The 12,470-nt window shown below is 37.4% G+C and overlaps 1 protein-coding gene across 2 annotated transcripts in view; it reads right to left on the minus strand.

Moving 5' to 3' along the window:
• Positions 1-12,470, minus strand: part of S6kl (S6 Kinase Like) — a 46,231-nt gene that overhangs the window by 18,739 nt on the left and 15,022 nt on the right. The gene's annotated exons all lie outside the window — the stretch shown is intronic.

Below are 12,470 nucleotides of genomic sequence, written 5' to 3' on the forward strand. Positions count from 1 at the left end.
AGAATGAGACAAAAATTTTCCTATCTCTCCTACGCAGTTGTTCTTTGATAGAAGAGTTCGCGTCGATCCAAACCGATATTGACACTTTCTTAGACTCGAATTAACGCCAATTTCATTCGCAACGTATATCTTAATCAATTGCGCTCTAAGCACTTCGTACGCGGCGTCAACTTAATTAGTGCGCCTCTCCTAACTGACAGCGTTCAAAGGGTTGAGCTAAACCGGCAGTGGCCTCCTCTCATCCTCATACATAGACCGTAAATAATACTAAACGATCTTAAAGCGTGAGCGGCATGAAAAAAAAAGAAAAAGAAAAAAAAGTGAAATTAAAAAAGAAACGTATATACAGATAATTCCGCCGAAATAGATCCAATTAAGGATCATAAAGCAAAAAAAAAAAAAAATGAGCCTTGCAAAAAAATAGAACGATTGCTTCACATAAGTGCGTAATATGTAAAGTTGATCGACGCCTACACTATTAATGCGATTGATTTTTTCATTATCCTTCTCGCGGCGCCTATTTCGTAATTATCATATTACTACGTATTTAAACCCGTTTTCCACACATACAATAATGCATGTGACTGCAATCTAATGACTAAACTCTCCACGATACGCCAGCGTGTATATTCATGCACGAGATTGATTTCAGAATGTATGGGCATAAAAACAAAATAGAATTTTTATCGTCGAGATCTCTCTCACCGTTAATATTGCATCTTACCAATTGATTCCAAGTAGTAGCGAATTAAAAGCTTTATTAGTTGTCATAAAACATTAATCTTGACAGAATAATTGATCTTTATTTCATTTTTTTCCATTCGAATACATTTGATGCGTCATTAGCATTATTATGATATCGATTTCGTTTAGGAATTGTGATAAATAATAGTTGTAGCTATGAATCAATGCGAATATGAGGGACCGCGCTTCTTGCGCTACGTTACTCCAGGAAGACATGCAACTTTAGACAGCCGGTATGCGAGTTGTATTGTATATTTGCGCGTTGAAACTATTTCTAGAATTTATAAATTCAAAAAAGTGCAATGGATTCTATCCACGATCGGTATTTTGCTTATCGTTAGCATTGCGCGTCCATTGACAAAGTCACGAAGCAGCATCGCGCTCGGAATATCGCATCGGATCCGATGAATATCGTGAAAACTTCAGGCTAAGCAGGAAGAATACTGACGTTTCTCTAACGTGCTCTTACGACGTCGTGGCGGCTAATCTGAAATGGATTTCTATCGAGGGATCTCTTCCTAGTTTGACGCTCTGAAAATTTATGATTCTACAGATTACAGATGAGAAACATGATTTAGTTGAATGAAAATTGAAGAAAAAAAAAAAAATTAATAAATTAATAATATTAAAATTCTTTCTTCTTAAATATACTTTCAATTTTATATCTGCTTTATTATACTGTACATAGGTATGTGCCAAAATACGAGATGCGAAGAAAGCATAATCAGCACGTTGTAAGACCCCATGTAGAGTGATGATCCTTGAGCAAGGGATGAGTCACTTCCCCCTTCGTTCTCGAGAGAGATAAATATGAATTAAACATCTCCATTCAAATACACATCCGCGTTAATCGACGATACTTATGCGCTGAAGAGCATGAACCTTCATCCGAAATAACCAAAAGATACGTATCTACGTTCGAAGCAATATAAACGGCCTTGTCGGATATTGTCGAGGTCGCAAATTAATATGGAATTTCCTATTATTTACCTAATATGGAGTTGGTATTCCGTAGCCATTTTTACGTAGAAACGGAGGAAGAAGGCGAACAATCTAAGAAATCAAAGTAATAATGTCTTCTCTTATCCATATTTACATATAAATCGTTTAATTATTAATAAAATTTTAATTTATGAACGTATTAAATTATAAACGAATAGATAGGATTGACGAGATAAGCTCTCCGTGGTTATAAGAATTTTATGCTGTATCTTTGGATCTAGAAAGCTTTTAAATCCGCAGTTATACGAGGAATTGTTACATGAATCGCGTGTTGCAAATTATTCTAACAAACAGAGAGTTCTATAGTGTGATTTAACCACGGACAATCTCTGTACCCTATCATGCGCGCTATTGCCTTCGATCCAAATGGACTCCAAGGCCTGTTATTTGATCTGACCCTAATAGATACTCTTGTTTGTCTCTCGAAAGATAAAAGGAACCTTTTGTGAGTACTCGTTGTCGAGGCACTCTTTCAAAGAAGTTTGATCTGGGGGGTGATTGTAAAGTAACACGCACGTTCCCTAAAGGGCTTACGGCCGTTAAGCGGTGGAATATTACCAGGGACCATCGAGACGCAGCATGCTGGGAATTTTCCAATCGTTGAAAAGAATCTCTTAAAAGCGACATAATACTGGCAGATAAGGAACATGTATCTTGGATTATTTTACGACTTCGAGGAAAGTGTAATAATCAGTATTCATCCTAAATCTTGCGTTGTCATGAAAAGTCAAACGATGTGTTAAAAGCATAAGATTACACCGGATGCTTCTAAGTACGCTTGTGGAGAATCATATTCCTTAAATAATTTCGAATATATTTCATTTTCGAATTTATTCTTTCAAGATTCTTAATTGTGAAAGTTACCCAAGTCTAACAGATCTCTTGATCTTTTCTCTCTGCCAAGGATATTAGTTGAAATTAATTAAATTGTGTTTCGAAACAAAACACACGATCACGTAAATACATTAATCAATTAAATATTATTATTGTAACATATGTAAATATTACTTGGTTGCATGCCTGCTTAATATACAAAATCACTTCAATATTGAATCGTACTACACGCTATATGAGAAAGCTTGATGTTTTACTCAGTTAATCGTCAACCTTTAACTGAGAAAGACTTAAAGGTCGAAACTCCGTGGTATCTACAAAGAGCAAATATACTATGATTAATATAATTAATATGTAAATACTTTATAACATCTGTGCCTAATAGCGGCTATTTGACGGAATTAAATCCTTTCATTAAATTAAATTTCGTTTTCCTCTCGTGTTCTCTTTTTCTCATTATTTCCTTCATTTCCTTCTTCAAAAGATTAATATATAGCATCGATCATTCGTTAGCTACGTCATTGAATCAACGTGACCCTGAATGCAAACACGCTAGCCAAGTTTGCGGTCACTTCACATTTCGTGATGGCGCAAAGAAATGACATGGATTATATCATCGACGATCGTCAAATGCAAATCGAACGTTCCCAACGACGACGGGCGACGCAAATCGATCGGCTTCGTTCAGACGGACCAGATGCATTCGGGTGAAGTAGCCGATTAGTCGAAGGAGAAATAATATGTAGGAACCGATTTGCGCATGCATGCGCAATGTTTTCGATCAGACACACACGTATATTGTAATTCATTGACGCGCCAGCTGACGAAGCTGGTGAAGTATGAATGAGCATATCGAGGATTCATCATCGCGCGCTTGTACTTTATCTCACATACGTGTCGCGCATAAAAAAACAATATCAATTTCATCGGTTATTTTTTTTTAATCTTTTTCTTTTGAATGTTCTTTTTTATCAACCTATATATAATTATAATTATATATATATATATATATATATAAAATTAAGTAGGAAAGAAAAAAGAATTATTAAGTTACGCTCATTTAATGAGTACTGTCGATGTAACTGGGACTAGTCTACTCTAACTGAATTCTTTCTATGCAACATAATTAATTGCGCCGCAGCTAGCAACGCATACAAATCGATTCCTGTCAACCAGTTTCGCTAAGGTCGTGCACTGTATAACGTGATCATTCTCTAGCCGATAGCAGACCACCGTACCGGGTACGGGGTCTGCAACGAGACGCATAACGCCTTTCCTCGTGATCGACGAAACCCGTCTTCCTCTCCTATCTCCGAGGATTAAAGGCGAATCTACACGATTCGCTCTCGATCGTCACGAGCAATCGCCAGTAATATCGATGAGCGGGATAAAGATTTATATACGGCCCGATTAACGATAGCTCTAATAAATTATTTATAAAATAATTTAATTAATTATTTAATAAAATCTGCGAATTTATTTAGAATTAGTTTATCGAGACTCTAAATTGAATACGTAAATGACTGTCATTCGCAGCAGCGAAGCCTGTTATTAGCGTGTACATGTAATGTGTACGAGACCTTACAACGTGGATCCCGCCCATCGTGTGTAACATATACACCTGTGTCGGCATGCAAATGGACTGTACTCGCGGGGGACCGGTTCGTAAAGGTCGAGCATGATACCGAGGTCGTTTTCTCCATGAGTAAAGATCGATGATATCTATCTTGTTTCGATTCGCATGGCCTATTTGCGCGATGACGTTTAATGGATTATTACATTGTAAACATATTTTATGACAATTTTATATTTACATAGGCAAGCTCCCTGTTAAAGTTCATATTTACTAACTTTCATCGCGTCAACTGTCATTGGCAAACCCTTTTAGCAAAAGAAAAGAAAAAATCAGATTTCCAATATTAAAAGCATTTATAATAAAGTTTTTATTAAATAAATATATTATTTATTAATTGTTTCAGAATTAAAAATGGTTCGAGATAATTCGAGATAGAAACACATGATACGCATTGTAGAGCTTTAGTGCAAAAAGAGTTAATAGCAACTAATTTTGATGCGAAATACTAGCATAAAAATAGATTATTATTATAGAATATTATTTTATTAAAAGAATTTAAAGATTATGTTGTTGCACAATAAAGATTATTATTATTATTATTATATAAAATTTGATTCATGCAATGTTTTTTTTTTTTTTTTTTTTTTCCTATTATTAGCCTTTATTGAGGAAGTAGAAGAAAATCACACGCGAGCGAGGAGATTGGTACAATGTAATAATCCGATACATATCATTATTTGTATTGCACAAATCAAAATTCACTACGCTGTAGTTTCAAGTATTCGATGCTATCGGAATTATTAGAATCTTACGGAATTCTGAGAAATATAAAATATGCATTGGTTGATTGCGAAACGTTGCGATCACCCGTCAGAATATATAGAGAATTTTTTTAAGAAATCTCTCGTGCCTATTAATCCGAGTACATAATCTTTAGTAAACTTCGTCTTTTCCTATGACAGTTCTAAGATGTCAAATGTAAGAGAGAATTGCAATATTGCATCTTACGAAGATCTTTCAAAGACCTTTCAAGGATCAAGGTATCTTTCATTAAAATAAAGTTATACCTAAAATTCAATTGAATCGAATAAAAAAATATAAAAGAAATCATATATGATATTTTTTCTTCTTCAACAATTTCAGATAAGGAAACGCGATACGAGGGATGCAAAAATTTCTTGAATCTCGATTGCATAGAGATGCATTGAGCACGAAGCGCTCAGGGAGTGCAATTCTGCAGAGACGAGATGATCGGAGTCGAGGAAGAGGAGGAGAAGAAGATGAGAAGGAGAGAAAGGGGGAGGGGGAGGGAGGAAGGCGAGAAAAAGTCTCGGACGTTAAACCGCCCGCTCGCTCTGAGCTCTTAGGGTAAAAAGATAACAGAAGAGGTAGGTAGGAGAGAGAATAGGTGAGAGAAAGAAATGAGGATGGAGGAGAAGAGGAGGATGAAGTGAGGCTGTGCATTCAGGGAAGGATGACGATGTAGCCGAGGGGGACATGCGGACGCCAAGAGAAAGAAAGGGAGAGATAAGATGCGCGAGGGGGAAATCGGAGAAAGAAGGAGCCGTCACGCCAGGCCTGTTCTTTCGAGGTCGCACGTACGTCCGTATAATACTCGTAATACGTGTAATACGGATAATACCTGTAATACCTGTGTAACGCATTATACATCAGCGTGCACGACCGGCCGGCGCGGCGGCGACAGGCGACGACGACCGATCGTACCTCCGCGTCCTTGCGACTTCCCGAGGAAAGGGGGCATCTCTGGGGACGGCGGATGATTAAGATGAAAAGAGCGAAACGAGATGCCATTGCGACGAAAATCGCATCTCGTATATGTATTGTATATTTTAGCTTCGAGAAATTACACTTGGAAAGAGGATAGACTGCAATATATGCAGATAGTCTCGAGCTAATATATGGCATCCGTAGTAATTTTAATGTCATAATAAAATTATCAATTTTAATGTCATAAATTATAAGACAATATTTGAGAGAAGATTGAAGAAACAATCTTCCCCCCGAAGATAGATCGAAATCGTGATTTCTGAGATGTGTAATTTTATCAAATTGCCGAAACTATCCTTGATGCAGATTTTTTTTTTTTTTTTTTTTTAATGACGATAATCAACGACATAAAGATAAAATCATAGAGATGATCGTTAAGAGATAAAAAGAAAGAAATATCGAAGGATGTCTACTCAAGAATCATCATTTTGTACGCGTCGTACAACGTGACGCGCTCGTCGATGAGTACGAACGATCACCTGTCTGAAAGACAATCATCAACGATCGATGATCGGGGTTACCTTTTATCATCGATGAATGTTCACTCCGAGAGTTCACAATCGCGTCCTTCCGAGACATAGAAAAAATCGCACGTCACCTTGTTGTGCGGCGCGATAATTATCGTAATCATTTTCCATGCCATTCTATTAATGCGCCGAATAAATTTCGGCGTCTTGCAAAATCGTGTATGCGACGCGTCTAATTTTATCGCACGCCCTTAAATCAAAATCGCGAATCGCCCGCGTAACTCATGCACACACCTCGTCTGCATCGACGAAGCATAGCGACGCGATTGAGGAGAATGCATCAGAATAGATGGAGAAAAAGAGAAAAGAGGGGGGAGGGGGGGGGCAGGGGAAAAAGAAAACGCGGAGAGAGAAGAGATGGAAGGGAGGCGCGTAAGAGGGTGGACGTCGAGGAGGAAAGGAACGAGGAAGGGTGGAGGGAAGAGATGGGGCCGGCGAGCGAGACATGGATATATCGTACGGTTAAGGCTAAGTTAGGATGAGGATAGCGGCGATTATCTTAACGATTCCCTGCGGCAAAACCTGAACGGCAACCCGTTCCGGCCCCGTCCGTCGTCTTTGGCCACATAGTATATACCGGGGCTAATGCCGTTGCTGTTGCTGCCGCTTGACTGATGCTGCAACGACGAACGTTGCTGCTGCAAAAGGAACACGGCGAAAGAAATCGTTCAGCGGAGAGAAAGGGGGAGGGGGGGGGGAGGGAGAGGATAGAAGAGCCAGCTGAAAATAATAGCTATAGCTGCCGGCAGAAGCTCCGCGAGCTCATCAGACGAGAGAGAGAGAGAGAGAGTTCAGAGATCCTTCTTCTCTCGTCACCGTATGCTCGTGCTTCCTCTTCCCTTCTTTCTTTACATCGTAGGAAAGGCGACTGAAGTCGAGACAATCACCCGCGAATATGCAATCTACATATTTGTCGATGACGTGGACATCTTCGTATGAAAATTTTCATCCTTTAACAAAGGCGGGAATAAAACCCCAAATTTAAAAATGAAACTTGTTGTCCACAATGATAATAGATGACTAAATTATATATCTTTTTCGTATCTTTTGCGTCTCATCTACTACTCTTCGAATATAAATATTTAGATAATAATAATCTGATAGTTCGACAATTTTTAAATAATGAACTGGGTAAATTTTAAATAAAATATATATTTAAAATTTTAAATAAAATATATTTTAGATTTTTAATAAAATATATTACTGGAGGTGTTTTAAATATTGTAAAGTATATTATTTAAAATTTCTCCAGTCGCAAAAGGAAGAAAGGCGATGTTCGAGATATCAGTGATAGCTTTTTCTCCTCGATCCACATTCTCTCGCGATCAAGTGTCGTGCGAGGTGGAAAAAAGATCCGGATGGAAAAAAAGGCGAGAGAGACAGCGGGGAATCGCGCGATGGGATGTACGCGACAAACGAAAGAACAATTACATCTGCGATCGGGGAGGATGAGAAGAGACAGACCTTGGGCTCTTTGCCAGATAATCATAATGTTACACGACGATCCGCGCCGTGTAATGCCGTATAATGTCTGCGTCACGATGTACAATACATTGCGAGACCATTTACCGCGAGCCTGTCTCTAAGAGCGAGACCGCTACGATGGGGATTGACTCTTGTGTCGCTTCCTCTCGCCACGGTCGATTCGCAAAATTAGAAAACCCGCAGCTATTCCTGGATAATGGGATAGCGTGTACGTCAGTCGCACGCGAAAAGGATGGGGAGGAAAAAAAAAAAAAGGAGCCTGACTCCGTCACTCGCTCGATTTGTGGGTCAGGGAGGCACGAGAGGAGGCAGACAAAAGAAGCAGGCAGACTCGTCGCCATCAGCAGGACGCGCCAGGACCGCTGTTATCTGGGTTACCACCACGCATCATCATTATTTCATAATCATCGGAAAATCTACACTCCCTCCAATAGATTTCACCGCAAAGACCCATCCAACACCCGCGAGCCTTTATTATATTAATTTTATTATATTATATTATATTTTATTATCCTTTATTATATTATATTAAATTAATTATGTTACATTGAATTATATTAATAAATAAATTTAATCGACGATATAGAGATAATTCAAACAATTTATTAAGTTTAAAATTTTTTTTGGATCTGTATTATAGATAATATTCTCTCTTTTCATTATTGGCTAATGATATTTTCATTTCCACAAACTTTAAGTAATATAAACTTCAAACTAATTACTGTATCGATTTTTTTTTTCAAATTGCCCCTTCTCTTTCTTTCTTATAAAAAATAAATGTACACCTCTTATTATGGACTTATTACGTTATGATCGGTTCGGTTACAAAATTTTTTATAAGAAAAACGCATCGAATTAAAATACAATATATATTTTATAGCTCGAGAGAATGCGAGAAGCTAATTGTATCATTAATGAATGAAAAAAAAACGAACAGGATGACGACAGGCATCCAGACGGGCCAGTTGCAACCCCGATACCACCTCCCATGTGCCACCGCCATGAAAACCGGATTGGGTTTGGGATAAAATTAGGATTCGAGTAGTCAAGGTCGGCCGGGACCTGCCTAAACGTTGGCTTCTCCTCGCTTCGCTTCTTCATCTTCCTCATCTCCTCGCATTCTTCTTCACATCGCGCGACCTGAATCCTCGGTTGCTATAGCAACAATTCACTCGCATCGTGTGCCCTTATGATATACGATGGAAACGACGCAGCAATGTAGAAAGAGCTGTTTAAATAATAGCTTTTAAAAGGCGTCTCTTACTCGATATCTTTGTATCTCGTGCGCTTGCGAGGGAAAAGCGCTATATCGAAGGGATACACATAGGTTTACTTCGCGTAAATAATGCAGCGCTAAGAAGGATCGTTCGCGAAACCGCTCTCGCAGTTGCACGAGAGAATCCTCGGGGAGCCCCATCGAGATACGCGAAAGCATCTTTTCAGATTTTTTTTCTCATCTTCTCCGTCCGCAACTGACGTCCCCTTCAATCTTTAATGACTTTGTAGTTTCACATATTTTATACTCTTCTTTTATACTCTTCTCGCTGGAGGGGGGTTAGAGGAAGAAAATCGATCCAGCGACGATCTCCTTCGCGAATAAAGAAAATACACAACGGGATGTAAATTCCCCTTCGAGCCGAAAAGATTGTCGGTCAACGAGATGCGATTTGACGTAAATCAAGAAGTGCGTTGCACGAAACGAAGAACATACGTATTCAGCAAGATCTCGCTTTTAACGATCGGCGTATCCAGCAATGACCGATCCAGTCGGTGATTCACCGCGATTAAATAAGAATTACCGTCGAATGCGCGCGATTGTCAAAGATGAATGAAAAAAAAAAAAAAACAACAACAACGTCTCGCGAGTTATAACAACGATTGTGACGTATACAAAATGTGCATGTGATCTTAAAGTAAGTAATCAATCGATGACGATTATGGAAAAGAATTCTCCAGTCAATCGAAAATTATTTTCACGCAAAAAACTCTGATAATAATAAGAAGAATTTGCAATATGAGCAATAATATTAATTAAAGACAAAGGAATACCTTGATAACTAATATAAAACAAAATAGCCAGTCGATATCTTATGGATGTGTGTCATATGTCAAACATTGACAAAAGCATGAAAATTTTGTAGATTGTTCTACTATCTTTTCTGAGTATCTCTGCAAAACTTGATAATATAATTCTCTTAACAATTTGCAAATTATTTAAGTTAAAAGTTTGTGTATTAATTCTTAATTATGGAAAATCGCGTATTGTAGCATTTATTGACAAATTTAGACAAGGAAAAAACATTGCCAACGAAATAAAAATGTTCACATGTATTAAAATATCTCTTAATAAATATTTGTGCAAAACTTGATTTAGATCTACTTCGCACGTTTAAAAGTTATTTACTAAAAATTATAGAAAAATATTATCTCTCTCTCTCTCTCTCTCTCTCTGTTTCTGCAAATTATTCGCTTTGTTTATTTCTTGCAATTCATTTCAGAGAGTATTATTTACGATCAATAGTTTCTGTCATAAATTAGGAAAATATTGATTACAATTTTTTTTACGAAGACTTTAAAAACCATAATATTTCGCGATCATCTTTTAATTATTTTTCTAATCCGAATTTATTTATTTCATTCTTCAAACAATATAAAAGTAAGAAACTTTTTTTTTTAAATTCTCATAATTTTTTGCTACCATTGTATTGTACATCCAAAACGTCCTTAAGAATATGAAAACCCTCGCGATTTGTCGCACATTTTAAAGTTTGATGTACGAATCCATCGCTTATCGCGCACGTTCGTCGTTCATGCATTTGCACATTCTTGGATTAAACGCGATGAGAATGTCATTATGGAACATCGTTAACATATGTATCATCCTCTGTGCACATCAGTATGATATATGATAAATAATTGTTATAGATCGCTCGCGGTCAATAACAGTTGCAGCGCCATAGGTGCAATCGTTTTGCGCGGTACGTCAAATACGTCACTTGATGACAATTTAACAGCGTCCTCGGCACACCTCGTGCCAAGATATTGCTAAAAGTCTCATTGGCAGTTTGTGTGAGTCATCGACGAACCGATTATTTAACCGAGTCAATTATCGCCGTTGTAACTGAATGGCAAAAAGCGTCGTTTGCGAATTTTCCGTTCGAGAAAGGGAGCGTTACGTAATACAACATATGTATGTAAAACAACAGGATGGCTAATGAAATCTTTGCGGTTAACGAAAGTCAAGTACGACAAAGTCATTATTATTTCCGCGAAATAATTATTTCTACGGAATATCGCAGACGCAGGCAAGTCTGTATACACATTGCGCTTATTTTTATTATACGCGGCGATAAAATCCCGACTTTATATGCGCGCACATCAATGGCGTCCTTGATGCACGTGCGGGATTGTGAGAAATCGCGTCTGTGCGCGCTAATAAGCACTACGGGGATAAGCGAGCAGGACGCAAGAGCAAAGTGGCGTGGCGGATCGATTTAAAACGGGAATTTCGCGTATCTCCGCGTATTTCAGGTTTTCGTTCCAATGTGACAAATTCAATGCAAATTTTTTTCCATTTTATTTAAAAAAAAAAAAAAACGAGATTCTTGTCTCTAAAAAATTGAAGAATAAAAAAAAATATATATATATATACAGAAATGTTTCACGATACTCGAAGGTTTCTTCGGAAAGCTTTAATAATTTCGTATAATTCTAACTGACATTCTCTACCTTATATCTGGTATCCTTGTCCCGAATGGATAATTTAAATAGAATATTTGTTTTTTCAGCCTTGCGATCCGCGGGAATCATCGACGCCGTCCTTCGGATATACACGCTTGTGTAAAGATACTTTCCGGAATTAACACGTAAAACTTGCGAGAATCTCTACGTGACATACGCGACCGGACGTTATTCGCAATTAGTGCTGTTAAAGAAACAATGTGAAGGAGCGATGCTTACAACGTTATAAGAACTGAAAATAAAAACGTCGTACTTTTTCTCGAAGCAGTACAATTATGTAGTAATTAGCATTCTCATAATTATATCATAAAAACGAATTATACTGGGATTCCCGGTTGCATGTCTGTTTATGCTATCTTTTTTATGCAATTTGTAACGAATAAGATTTATATATTTCACACATTAATATTTTATTTTTTCCACGTTATGTCGCAAAGTAGGCAAAATAACATCCAAATAAAAAAAATATATATATATATATAGAGAGAGAGAGAGAGAGGGATAGAGAAAGAGTGCTAAAAACACAACATAATATAAAATAAAGTTTATAAAGTATTCTTCTAAATTTAGAATTGATTTCTTTTTAGCGAAAATTGAGGCGTTGATTATAAACTTATTTAATGGTAAAAATTTAAAGAAACCTAGAAGAATTTTCGTTTTATAAACGTTAGACGTAATAGGACACAAACTTATGGAGAATCTACTTTTTCGCAAACGGCAATTTTAATAAACGCGTATTATTCTAACGGTATGTAACGGTTGGGAATCGTTGA

This window comes from Polyergus mexicanus, unplaced genomic scaffold, assembly GCF_030449975.1.
Source record: "Polyergus mexicanus isolate NDT 795.1 unplaced genomic scaffold, iyPolMexi1.0 SCAF_1, whole genome shotgun sequence".
NCBI lineage: Eukaryota > Metazoa > Arthropoda > Insecta > Hymenoptera > Formicidae > Polyergus > Polyergus mexicanus.